This window comes from Oryx dammah, unplaced genomic scaffold (genome assembly GCF_014754425.2).
Source record: "Oryx dammah isolate SB20612 unplaced genomic scaffold, SCBI_Odam_1.1 HiC_scaffold_11077, whole genome shotgun sequence".
In the NCBI taxonomy this organism is placed as follows: Eukaryota; Metazoa; Chordata; class Mammalia; order Artiodactyla; family Bovidae; genus Oryx; species Oryx dammah.
Genome location: NW_024080471.1, coordinates 2,723,501 through 2,737,582, shown reverse-complemented (window position 1 = coordinate 2,737,582; position 14,082 = coordinate 2,723,501). Strand labels below are relative to the sequence as shown.

The 14,082-nt window shown below is 42.6% G+C and overlaps 1 protein-coding gene across 1 annotated transcript in view; it reads left to right on the top strand.

Annotated features, from left to right (window-relative positions):
* The first annotated feature begins 832 nt into the window (after positions 1–832).
* LOC120860466 (zinc finger protein 33B-like) overlaps positions 833–14,082 on the top strand; it is an 83,990-nt gene continuing 70,740 nt past the window's right edge. The window contains exon 1 of the mRNA XM_040236285.1: positions 833–934. The gene's annotated coding sequence lies outside the window, so the exon portion shown is untranslated. The remainder of the gene's footprint in view (positions 935–14,082) is intronic.

Here is a 14,082-nt window from a genome sequence, read left to right as displayed (position 1 = left end):
CACAGCACAAACCGTACCTCTGAGAGACTTCAGGACATCAACATTCCTTGGGCCCCAGGAGAGAAGGTGACAGGATTCATAGGAACCAGGGGCTTTGAGAGGGACCTTGAAGAGGACCCTCAACCTCCTCTTGTCCACTGCAGCCGTGGAGTGTCTAGTTCCCTTATGAGGACTCCTCACCATAGCCAGTGCAGCTCTTCTGACCTTGATTCCATATGAGGTCCCACAACGTGGTCTTGGCCTTAGTCCAGGGGAAAATGATGCATGCTTGCCATTGTCGCTACCCCAAGGCCCACCCCTCCCCTGACCCCACTCCCCACGGTCCCTTCCTCTGATTGTGTCAGCGTACACTTGTGCGCACACCCAGAGAATCTACTCCACATTGCCAGAATATCCTGGGGTCTTAGGACCTCTAATTCCCACGGCAAACCATGTGGCAGGGAGGCAGCCCTAGCCTAGGGGATCCTAACTCTCCCTTCATCTCAAGACTCTGCCCCTGCCAAGGCTGAAAAAAAAAAAAAAAAACACTAAATAAAACTCCACAGGGTAAAACTTATTATTGACTGAAAATTTATAGAAGAAATATATAATTTTGGTACCTATTATCAAAGAAATCTTACAAAGACAGACTCTATAGTCATGAAATTATGATTAGGATAAGAAAACTTAACTTTTTTTTTTAATTGATATCAAGTCAAACACTAAGGAAATGTAAAATAAGGGTATTCTAGCCAGGAGTCCTGAGGCTGACCGACGCCCCTCCCCGCCCCCACGGGCCCAGGAGCCAGTGCGCAGGCGTGAGCGGCGGCAGGTGCGAGGGCGGAGGCGCAGGGAAGCCTGAGCGCCCGAGGACCGGTCCTGAGGGAGGGGAAGCTGGAGACTGAGTCGGTCCCCACGGCGGGACGCCCCGGACCAGGGAGCGGCGCAGACGCGAGTAAGTGCAGCTCTACCGCAGCTCCTCACCGCGCGCCCCCGCCTGCCCAACCCCCGACTCCTCCGGCCCCGAGGAGCGCGAGCCTCCCTCGGTCCTCGGCTCCCGGGTCGCCGCCACCGGCCGCTGGGTGAGGACGCCGGGCCGGGGCCCCAAGGCGGCCGGGGAGCAGGGGGCGCCCCGCGCGCTCGCAGCCTTCCCTGCTCGGCGGCCCTCGAGTCTCCTCGCGGCGGGGCTGGCCACGACCGCGGCGCGGGGCGGCCTCTGGGTCTGCGGACGCCGCCTGGGCCCCGTCGCCGCGGGCTCGCGGATCCGGGAGCGGGAGGTGCCGCCGACGAGCCCGAAGTTGGGGCCGCCGGGCGCGCGTGTCGGGCGCGGTGGGTGGGCCCCCAGGTGGGAAGGGATCTCTGCTCCCGGGGTGCGCGCGGGTGATGGGGGCGCACAGCTCGGGGATCCTGTTCACTGGCCGCCGGCGGCGGGTGTTCAGATGGGACTCCGTGCTCTTTCCTAAAGCCTGGAGGGTCGGCTACAAAAGGTTAAAGTTCACTTTCAGCGTTTTCAGGCTTTGACTGACTGTGACGAACTCAGCGCTTCCTGGAGGGCAATTTGTGACATACTAACACCTAAGCAAATTTCGAAGTAAAGTAGTCCCGCCTTTTTATGTTTTTGCTTATGGAGGGCTTTTTGAACAGTTTTTGTTTCTGTTCATTTTTGAGAAACGGCATGACTCTAAGTTAAATGAGCATTTAAAGTTCTTTTTCTGCACAGTAATCATAGATGCTCAAGTATTTGCAAATTCTAGCAGCTAACAAGAGCTCGGTGGTTTGTTTGGTAAATTTTGCTTGAAGGGAAAACTTTGGAATCCAGAGAAATGTTCATTTCATGAAATTGTGGTGCACCCTTTTGCAGTTTCGAATATCTAATCCAGGGTAATTCTCAGATTGTTTCCAGAAGATGCGTATTTTGTTTGAGAATAGTTTGGGTTTTGTTCTGTGTTTTTTTTTAATGTGCTGTTTGTTGGAACCTACTTCAGTTGAGTTCAGTCAAACAGTCGTGTCCGACTGTTTGCGACCCCATGAATCGCAGCACGCCAGGCCTCCCTATCCATCACCAGCTCCTGGAGTTCACTCAGACTCACGTCCATCGAGTCAGTGATGCCATCCAGCCATCTCATCCTCTGTCGTCCCCTTCTCCTCCTGCTCCCAATCCCTCCCAGCATCAGAGTCTTTTCCAATGAGTCAACTCTTTGCATGAGGTGGCCAGAGTACTGGAGTTTCAGCTTTAGCATCATTCCTTCCAAAGAAATCCCAGGGCTGATCTCCTTCAGAATGGACTGGTTGGATCTCCTTGCAGTCCAGGGGACTCTCAAGAGTCTTCTCCAACACCACAGTTCAAAAGCATCAATTCTTCGGCGCTCTGTGAACCTACTTAGGAGGCTTCAAAACAATCTAATTGAAACTAGTGATTGATGCAAGGTACAATATTTTGTAACAGAGATAGGTTGGCTTTCCCTATCGAAATTGTTTCTTGAGTTATAAAATTTTTCACTTGAAACAGTCAGGAATGACTTTCTAAAACTCTGCAGTTCCGACTCTGGTAATGAGTAAGTACCTTGTTTCACTGTTGAAGATAATGGCAGACATTTCAAAGATGGGCAACAGGTACAGAAGAGAAATTTGAGTACTGAGTTTGGTGCATTGGTGTCCTCAATAAAACTGAGTTTCTTTTCTAAGGGAAAGAGAACAAAAAGCACCTGGTGATGACTACAGCTCTTTCCCTACACCAAATACCCAGAGGAAAGGGAGGAGGTGGTGTGATTCTCAGATGGATTGGCCATTTGTTCATTTACCAACCACAGACTTCCTTTCCTTGGTGTTTCTTGGCTCCCAAAGAAATTAGAAGTGTGGTTCCTTACCAGGATATTTGAATGGGAAAGATCCTTTGAATTCCTAGGCAGGTGATGAGATCCATTGCGTAACTTTCATCTCCCTGAACCTTGTAAGTAGCTCAGAACATCCTCTTCTCTATTGAGATAGGCAGAATGGGAGGGTGGTGGAGCCTTGGGGGCAAATGTTCCAAAAGCTGGACCAAAACTTAATCACTGTCTTCAAAGAAATAGACTGGATGCCAGAATTTTTATCTTAAGGCCTCTTGCAATATCAGGGAAGTCATTAGCAGTAGAAGTATTCCATACCATATAAAACTCCATGAGATCAAATATATTATTGACTGAAAATAGATGACAGGAAAAGAATATTTTGAAAATTTCATATATCTGATATTTGACCCAAGTCAGTCAACCACGTACAAGTACAGATCACTAAAGAATCTCCCCAAAAGGGAATTTATAGTAATTCAGCTGTGATGTGGTTAAGAAACCTGTCATTTATGTTTTTTTTAAATGAATCCCAAATAAAATATTTTCAATTAGAAATAAATATGGATAAACCACAAATAGTTTGCTGTGCTATGTTTTCAAAGCAAGATCAAGGAATTAAAATCTCCTATTGAAGTTTTCTCTTGAAAATACTTTCTCAACACTGTGTTTCAAATATTATAATTCTTATCGCAGGTTTTACTAAGTTCAGAATTTAAAATGTTGAGGAATTGAAGTTCTCTGAATTTAAATGACTTGAGTCAGAATTAACAGGGTTAAACTGGATGTTAAAACTATTAATAGTACAACATTTACTTTTGTTATTTAAATGTACTAGATTGATGGCTACTTAAGTTCATCCTCTGTGGCAACCCACTCCAGTGTTCTTGCCTGGAGAATCCCAGGGACAGGGGAGCCTGGTGGGCTGCCGTCTCTGGGGTCGCACAGAGTCAGACACGACTGAAGTGACGCAGCAGCAGCAGCAGCAGTATGATTAACATTTTTGTGGGTATAATAGTTTATGCTGAATTTTCAAATAACTCAAAGTTTCAGAAGCACAGCACTCTTTCCCACATGATAGTGCTGAGTGGGTGTTCATCCTGGGGAGACTGCACTCCCTCATGTGGTCATTCAGGAACCCAGACTTCTCCTATCCTTGGCCTCCTCCACTGCATCCGTCAGCAGAAGGGGCAGGAACTTGGAAAAATGCCTGTTATAACAGGCCAGGATGCAACATCAGTTTTTCTCCTACTTCATTGGCCATCATGTGGTCCTGTGGCCACAGAAGAGGCTGGGACGTCTTCCAGTGGTGTGCCCCAGGAAGGGGAGTGAATTTTCATGGAAAATCAACTTTGTCCACATAAAACTAAATAGCAACCCCCAAGGAAAAGTAAAAATGAGAGAAATTCCTTAAGAGAACATAGAAAATGGACCCATTCTAGCTAACAGAGACCCAAAATAAAACAGAGTCATACGGTCATAACAGACCTGAGATTAAGTAATGTTCTCTACGTTCTTAGAAAACCACAAACAAAAGCTCTAAAGAGTCCTGATTCTGCTAAGGGTCCTGCCTATGAACACTCTGAAGGAGAAGTTCCGTTGACAGCCAGTCATGGCAGACTGCGGTCCAGCTGCAAGGATTTGTGCTCAGGCTGCACAGGGCTGTTTAACCCCCTTACAGGTCTCCCAGCTGAGCATTCTGAGGCTCTTGCTTTTTAAAAGTTCTTCCCTCCCTTCAGCCCCAGGAATGTGCTTTCAGTTACAGGCAAGAATCGTGTGTCCCCAGTTTGCAAACCTTGCAGACAGTACCCTGTCCTTTTGCTTCAGGTAACACTGATTGTTTGCTGGAATTTATTTATAATTTTAGGATGACATCAACAATAACAAGTAACTCATTTAGACCTATTGTGTTTCAAGTCTCTATTGAATATTTACCATACAATGTGCCCTATGCGTAGAGCAGACTGAGAATCGACTGAGCAGTGTCTTGGTCTGGGAGGAGCTCTTAAAGGAGAGGAGACATGGTATGAAGGGCCTGCTGTCCTAGCAGAAAGGATAAAGAGAACCTGCTTTGAAAATTCAGGGAATGATACTAGATTTGGAAGTTGCCTGGAGCTGATAGGTTCTGGACCCCACTTTCAGAGATCCACAAGATATGTTTAGAGGAAGCTGGCATCAGGAGTTGTAGAAACAGGTCCTGTGATACAAGGTATCATTAAGGAATATTTGCAGTTATTAAATTCACATCTTTTAAATTTATAAATGGATAGAATAATTACTCATATTAAGTGAAAAGGTCACCGGTAATATCAGGTAATCCCATTTTTTCAAATGCTATGTAATTGTAGGTGAAATTATGCAGATTATTTCGAATGATAGTTTCCCAAATTTCTAAAACATTTTGTTAATAACATAATCAGAAGAAAGCTATGAAAATTCTTTGGTTAGATAGACTAATCTCTATGCTAGACACACCGAGTTGGGGTATAGGCAAGTGATCCCACCCAGCAGGTTCCCACCCTCTCCCTGCAGGTCCCAAGAGGTGGCCACCTCCTCTCTGTTCTCTGTTGTGGTCCCAGGGCCTGACTCAGGGGCTCAATCATCACTCTCTGAAATTCTGCATTTGGAAAGTCACGTATTGTGTCATAGTCAAGACAATGATTTCCACTAGAAGGCTTCCTGCAAACACTGAGACTTGCAGAATTTGGTTTACTCTTACAGTAATACTGTGAAGGTGGCAGCTGGTTGTTGGTCTCTGGCAGACAGAACCATAGAGCCCTGCAGCGCTCCTGCTGTTTATCACAGGGCCACCAGAGGGCAGTGTGTAGCTGCTTATGGCAAACACACTGCAAGGAGATCCAACCAGTCCATCCTAAAGGAAATCAGTCCTGAATATTCATTGGAAGGACTGATGCTGAAGCTGAAACTCCAATGTTTTGGCCACCTGATGCGAAGAACAAGCTCATTGGAAAAGACCCTGATGCTAGGGAAGATTGAAGGCAGGAGAAAAAGGGGACGACAGAGGATGAGATGGCTGGATGGCATCAACGACTCAATGGACATGAGTTTGCATAGGCTCCTGGAGTTGGTGATGGACAGGGAAGCCTGGCGTGCTGCAGTCAATGGGGTTGCAAAGAGTCGGACATGACTGAGCCACTGAACTGACTGACTGCCCCATTCAAAAGAGTCCTTTTCAAGTTAAACTTCATCAGAACATGTTTTATAAACTTAGAGAATTTCTTTAAAATATAATTACATGCTTTTCATCTCCAATTTCATTTAGAAACTAGAGAAAACCCATTACAAGTAACACATGAAGGTGAGCCTCTGTTTGAAAGTTGTCCCTTGTGACACCTATGTATGCTCAGTCAAGTCCAACTCTTTGTGATCCCATGGACTGTAGACCAGGCTCCTCTGTCCATGGGGTTTTCCTGGCAAGAATGCTGGAGTGGGTTGCCACTTCCTACTCCAGAGGAATCTTCCCGACCCAGGGATGGAACCTGGGTCTCATGTGTCTCCTGTATTGGCAGGTGGGTTCTTTACCACTACACCATCTGGATATCGAGAGGTGAAATCCTGTGCCAGCCCCTTATCTCTGTCCACCTTTGTTTCTTCTTCTCTCCCCCTGATCCATCCACAATAACTCTCTCTCTGAAACTCCTTTGGACAATCTGTGTAACATATCAGAGATATTTTTCATTCACGTTGCTCCTTCCTTGTGATGTCAATGTTTATGTAGCAAGTCACTGCTCATATGACACTGGGTGTGTCCCTGACCCCTGAGAGACAGTGTGCAGGTGGGCGTCGGCCTCAGTGGGGGTCAATCGAGGGGGAGGTCTGCTCAGCACAGCCAAGGCCAGCCCACGTTCTCTTCTATTGCCAAAGCACTGAGTCTGCTTCCCGCCCCCCACACCCACCCATCTGCCCCACCCCAGGGAACTTGGCTAAAATCCTGTATATCCTGAGGAAGCATCAGGGGCAGAACAATGAACAGTGGTTCTAATTGTGTGAGAGAGATGAGGTTCTGTGTTTTCAGTTCTTATCTTTATGTCTCTTCATTAATTGTTTTTGCTGTTATTTTGAGTTAATTTTAATTGGAATATCATTGATTTACAGTGCTGTTTCTGCTGTGCAGCACGTGAATCAATTTTATATATGTGTATATATATATGTACATATATATATATCCACTATTTTTTAGATTATATTCCCATGTAGGTTATTACAAAGAATTGAGTAGAGTTTCCTGTGCTCTACAGTAGGTCTTTACTTATTTTATATATAGCAGAGTGTATTTGTCAATCCTAATTTATCCTTCACCCCTCTTTGGTAACCATAAGTTTGTTCTCTACATCTGTGACTCTATTTCTGTAAATGGGTTTATATGTAACATTCTTTTAGATTCTACATATAAGTGACATCATATGATATTTGCCTTTCTATATCTGACTTCACTCGGTATGACAATCTCTGGGTTCATCCATGTTGCACACATGGCGTTATTTTGTTCTTTTTAGGAGTGGGTAAGATTCCGTTGTAAATATGAGCCACATGTTCTTTATCTATTCCTCCACTGAGGAACATTTACGTGCTTCCATGTTCTGGCTATTGTAAATAGTGCTGCAGTGAACATTGGGGAACATGTATCTTTTCAAATTATGATTTTCTCTGGATATATGTCCAAGAGTAAGATTATCATATGATATGGTAACTCTATTTTTAGTCTTTTAAGAACCTCCATACTGTTTTCCATAGTGGCTGTACCAATTTACATTCTCACCAACAATGTAGGAGGCTTCCCCTTTCTCCACACCCTTTCCAGCATTTATTGTTTATAGATTTTTTGATGATGGCCATTCTGACTGGTATGAGCTGATACCTCACTGTAGTTTTGATTTGCATTTCTCCAATAATTGGTAATGTTCAGCATCTTTTCATGTTCCCCTTGGCCATCTGTATGTCTTCTTTGCAGAAATGTGTATTTAAATCTTCCGTCTATTTTTTGATTGGGGATATTAGTTGTTTTTTTTTTAATGTTGAGCTGCATGAGCTGTTGCTTATTTTGAAGATAATCTCCTGTTGGTCACTCCATTTGCAGATATTTTCTTCCTTTCTGGGGGCTCTTTTCATTTTGTTGATGGTTTCCTTTGTTGTGCAATAGTTTTTAAGTTTAATTAGGCTGCGTTTGTTTATTTTTGTTTTTATTTTCATCATTCTAGGAAGTGGCTCATAAAAGATCTTTCTGCGATTTCTGTCAGAGAGTGTTCCGCCTGTTTTTCTCTAACATTTTTATACTGCCCAGTCTTACATTTAGATCTTTAATCCATTTTGAGTTTATTTTTATGTGTGGTGTTAGAGAATGTTCTGATTTTATTCCTTTACATGAAACTGTCCAGTTTTGCCAGCACCACTTATTGAAGAGACTATCTTTTCTCCATTGTATATTCTTGCCTCTTTTGTCATCAGTTCAGTTCAGTTCAGTTGCTCAGTCGTGTCCAGCTCTTTGTGACCCCATGAATCGCAGCACACCAGGCCTCCCTGTCCATCACCATCTCCCGGAGTTCACTCAGACTCACGTCCATCGAGTCCGTGATGCCATCCAGCCATCTCATTCTCAGTCGTCCCCTTCTCCTCCTGCCCCCAATCCCTCCCAGCATCAGAGTCTTTTCCAATGAGTCAACTCTTCACATGAGGTGGCCAAAGTACTGGAGCTTCAGCTTTAGCATCATTCCTTCCAAAGAAATCCCAGGGCTGATCTCCTTCAGAAAGGACTGGTTGGATCTCCTTGCAGTCCAGGGGACTCTCAAGAGTCTTCTCCAACACCACTGTTCAAAAGCATCAATTCTTCGGCACTCAGTCTTCTTCACAGTCCAACTCTCACATCCATACATGACCACAGGAAAAACCATAGCCTTGACTAGACGGACCTTAGTCGGCAAAGTAACGTATCTGCTTTTGAATATGCTATCTAGGTTGGTCATTACTTTTCTTCCAAGGAGTAAGTGTCTTTGAAAGTAGGTGTGTAGCTTTATCTCTGGATATGTCTCTTGATTCATTTTCCAGTTAACCTTTATAAATCTTGTTTACATGGCCCCAGCCACATCATGAGAAATGCCGGGCTGGATGAAGCACAAGCTGGAATCAAGATTGCCAGGAGAAATATCAATAACCTCAGATATGCAGATGACGCCATACTTACAGCAGAAAGTGAAGAACTAAAGAGCCTCTTGATGAAAGTAAAAGAGGAGAGTGAAAAAGTTGGCTTAAAACTCAACATTCAGGAAACTAAGATCATGGCATCTGGTCCCATCACTTCATGGCAAATAGATGGGGAAACAGAGGAAACAGTGTCAGACTTTATTTTGGGGGGCTCCAAAATCACTGCAGATCGTGACTGCAGCCATGAAATTAAAAGACGTTTACTCCTTGGAAGAAACGTGAGTCTGAGTGAACTCCGGGAGTTGGTGATGGACAGGGAGGCCTGGCGTGCTGCAATTCATGGGGTCGCAAAGAGTCGGACACGAGTGAGTGACTGAACTGAACTGAACTGATGCAATACTGTTCTTTACTTCATGGGACTTTACTTTCACCACCAGACACATTCACAACTGAGCATCATTTCTGTTTTGGCCCAGCCACTTCTTTCTGTCTGAAGCTATTAGTAATTGCCCTCCACTCTTCCCCAGTTTAGCATACTGAATGCCTTCTGACCTGGGGGGCTCATCTTGCAGGGCCGTATCTTTTTGCCTTTTCTTACTGTTTATGGTGTTCTCCAGACAAGAATACTGAAGTTGGTTGCCGTTTCGTCCCCTAGTGGACCATGTTTTGTCAGCATCTTCATCATGACCCATCCATCTTGAGTGACGCTGCATACCATGGCTGATGGCTTCACTGAGTTATGAAAACCCCCTTCATCACTACAAGGCTGTGATCCATGCCAGTACCAAACTGTTTGGATTACTATAGCTTTGCAGTAAGTTTTGAAATCAGTAATGGTGTTCTCCCATATTACTTTTTCTTCTCATAATTATTTGGCTATTTGGGGGTATATTAGTTGTAAAGTATTTTAGGATAGTCATTTTGGTTTAGGGTGGAGTTTTGATCAGGATTGCATTGGAATTGTGAATTGCAATGGTTAGTATTGAGATCTTAGTAATAAGTCTTCCAATCCATGAAAACAGGGTTTGTGTCATTTAATGTCTTCACAAAGTTTGACATTTCACTGTGCAAGTCTTCACTGTTTTTGTTAAGTTAATCACTAAGTAGTTTATTCTTTCTGAAACAATTATAAACAAAACTGTTTTAATTTCCTTTTCTGTTTGATCATTAGTGTACAGAAATGCCACTGATTTTCAGCATTGACTTTGTGCCTTGTTACTTTGCTGAATTAATTTATTATTTATAACATTATTTTTGTGGCATACTTAGGATTTCTACATATGAGATCATATCATGGGTGGACAGAGATAATTCTACCTCTTTTCAGATTTAAATGTCACTGATTTATCTATCTATCTATCTGTATGTCTGTCTTTCCTGACTGCTGTGGCTAAGACTCAGTGCTGTGTTGCATAGAAGTGGCAAAACCTAGTATTCTTATGTGTTTCCTGATCTCAGAGGAAAAATTTTCAGTCTTCATCACTGCCTGTGATGTTGGCTGTGCATTTTACTTGTGTGTGTGTAGTCAGTTGTGTCCAGCTCTTCACCACCTTTTGCACTGTAGCCCACCAGGAACCTCTGTCCATGGGACTCTCTAGGCAAGAATACTGGAGTAGGTTGCTGTTTCGTCCTCTAGGAGATCTTCCTGATCCAGGGATCAGACCTGTGTCTCTTGCATCTTCTGCTTTGCAGGCAGATTCTTTACTTCTGAACCACTGGGGACTTTATGGTGGTAGTTTCCTTCAAATGTTATTTGTCAAGTTTTTTTTTTTTTAATCATGAAAAGGTGTTGAAGTTTTTAAATCGCTTTTTCTGCATTAATTGAGATGATCATGGTTTTTCCCTGTATTATGTGAATGTGGTGCATTGCTTGCTTGCTTGCTAAGGTGCTTCAGTCATGTCTGACTCTTTGTGACCCCATGGACAACAGCCCACCAGGCTCCTCTGTCTGCGGGATTCTCTAGGCAAGAATGCTGGAGTGGGTTGCCATTTCCTTCTCCAGTGTGGTACATTACACCAATGCATTTTACTATGATGAAGCATTCTTACATTCCAGAAAAAATCCCACTTGTGCATGGTGTATAATTCTTATTATATGAATAGATATAAATGATTATATATATATATATATGCTCACAACTTCAGCTCCGGCTTCCTAAACCCTGGTAGGGTGGCAGGTGGCCAGGATGCAGCACTGGACCACAGAAGTTTTGCTTCTAATTACTCATGATTATTATTACTACTGATCCATGGGTGTTGTTTCACACAGTCAATGACTGTCTGACTTAGACCTGCACCTCCTGCCCATCTCCTTAGACCCATCTCCTACCTCCGTGTCTCACACTGCACTCCTTCCTTCTGGGTCTCGCTCAGACTACATCCTTCCTCACTCTCAGTGAGAGAGCCAGAGAGAGAGGCAAACACTCGTAGTCTGAAAATGTTTTCCTCTGAAACTGTCCTTATTTTGCTTTTATTCTTGAGTGATAGTTTAGAATGAAAAATCTGCAGACCGTTTCTGTGATGTTTCCCTTGGCATCTGAAGCTGTTTTTCCCTTGTGTTCCCCCCTAAATTGTGACTGGTGACTGGTCCACTGTTGGGTCTCACTTGCTCTGCCTTCCCTGCTCTGTGATAAAGTCTCCAATTGTCTTTAATATTCCATAGTCCATTACTGCAGGGTGAGGCTTGAGGAACCTCCATACTGTTCTCTATTATGGGTGTTTCATAGTGTCTCACTCATTGATGGTGCCAATAGTGTCTTTTAGAACTTTAACATTTATAGGAATTTCTTCTATAAGACAGTCAAATTATTCTATTTCATGAAGCACCTGAGGTCTAATCCTCCCATTGTAGTCCCTGCTGACCCTTGTTCATGGTACCATCAGGGCATGTTTTGCGGAAAGTGGATCCTTACTGGTTTGTAGGGTTTGATATGTGTATAAATATGTTTTTTGTTGTTGTTTTTGCTCATGTTATGGACCTAAAAATTTCTACCTGTTGCCATTTTTGTTGAGTGTTATATTGGCTTTTAATCAGGAAAGGATTTTTAATTTTCTCAAATGCATTCCAAGGCCTATGAAGATGAGCATTTTGAATTATTCTTAAGTATCATTTCCTTCATGTTCCTCCCAACCCAAAGATGTCAGTTACTCCAGTTAAAATAAAACACCCCCTACTCCCTGCCCTCACCTTCTTCCTTTGCTTAGTCATATCCATAGCAATTGTAATCAGACACTGGCTGCCTGAATCAGAGGCTGTTTTATTCCATCTGGGCTGCTGTAACAAATACCGTAGACTGAGTAGCATATGAACAGCAGAAATTTACTTCCTAACAGTTACAGGTGCTGAGAAGTCCAAGATCCAAGGTGAATGCAGTTTCCATGACTAGTGAGGAACCACTTTCTGGTTCATAGGAGGACTGTTTTCAGTGCACTCTCAGCTGTTAGAGGGGTGAAGGGGCTCTCCCAGGCCTGTTTTACAAGAGCACTCTTCATCAGTGAGAGCTCTGCCTTCTGACTTAATCACATCCACAGGCCCCATCTTAACCTTAGAGGTTAAGATTTCAGCATATGAATGACACCTGAGGGCCCTGTGTGTGCTCAGTACAAGAACAGAGGAGCCCACACCTGCCCCTTTCCCGGGAGGGCTCCATGCATGCGCAGTGCAGGGGCTAAATGAGGACCCACTTGTATCTGAGGTATTTTTTTATATGTCACTGATTTTTATCTGTCTTATCTATGTTGAAAATATATTTTCACATCTGTCACTTATAACCTCACTGGTGTCTTTTTTTCTTTATGGCAGCTGTGCTTCTCTTTGTTTTTCCAAAAAAACTTAAATTTTTAAAATTTATTTAGCAAGATTGAAGTTACACAGAGCAATCATTCAACCTGGGAATAGAAGCGAAAATTTTACACGTTGGAAATGAAGGATGAATTAAACATGGAAAATACCAATTGGAAAGTACATATTGTGCTTCATTGATACAACTACATGCTGGGTTTTGGAAAAGGAAAGTATTATTTTTCTATATGGAAATAAATGAACCCTGTGAAGCCAATAAAAAACTAGTATATTATGAATAAAACTAGAAAAACTATATAAAACAGAATTATGTTAAAGATACTGAACAATTTCATACCTATATATTTGACATGTTAGGCTACATGAATAATTTTCTGAACAACAAAAATTACCAAATTTCAATCTAGAATAGACAGAAACTTCAAACAGACCACTTTCATAAAATTATTTTAACAGTTGGTCACATATTCATTTAGGGATGACCTGAGAAACTGATTCCTTTGAACCACTGGAAAACTTTGCAATTTATTTTATAAAGGTACTTTTACCCTTGCCTTAGCATCAATTAAAAAAAAAAAATCCCCATTTTTAGAACTGTGCCTTGTTTAAGTTTAAAACGTACATGTGAAAACTCCTAACAACACAGAGCTTATTTATTTTATACATAGAAGTTTGTGTCTCTTAAACCTTTAACCCGTCTTGTCCCTCTACTTCCTTCTCACCTCTAGCAACTACTTGTTTGTTCCTTATATCTGTAAGTACATTTCTGTTTTATTACTTAGTGTTTCAGTTTTTGTTTTTATTTGTTTATTTATTTAGGCCCTGCCATGTAGCTTGCAGGATTCTAGTTCCCCAAGCAGGGATCAAACCCAGGGCCCCTGCAGTGGGTGTGTGGAGTCCTAACCACTAGATCACCAGGGAATTTACTGTTTTAGTTTCTAGAATCCAGATATAAATGATAGCACACAGTATTTGTATTTTTCTGATTTATTTCACTAAGCATAATGTTCTCCAGATGTATCCATGTTTTACAAATGGCAAATTTTCACTTTTTTCTATAACTGAGTAGTATTCCATTGTGTGTGTAATTTATTTTAATCAACTCATATGCTGCTGGGCATTTAGATTGCTTCCATATCTTGGCTATTGTAAATAATGTGGTACAAATATTGGAGTCCATGTGTATTTTTGAATTAGTGGTTTTATTTTCTTCAGGTATGTATACCTAGGAGTGAAACTGCTGGATCACGGGGTAATTTTAGTTTTTGTTTTTTGAAGAACCTCCGTAGTGTTTTGCATACTGGCTGTACCATT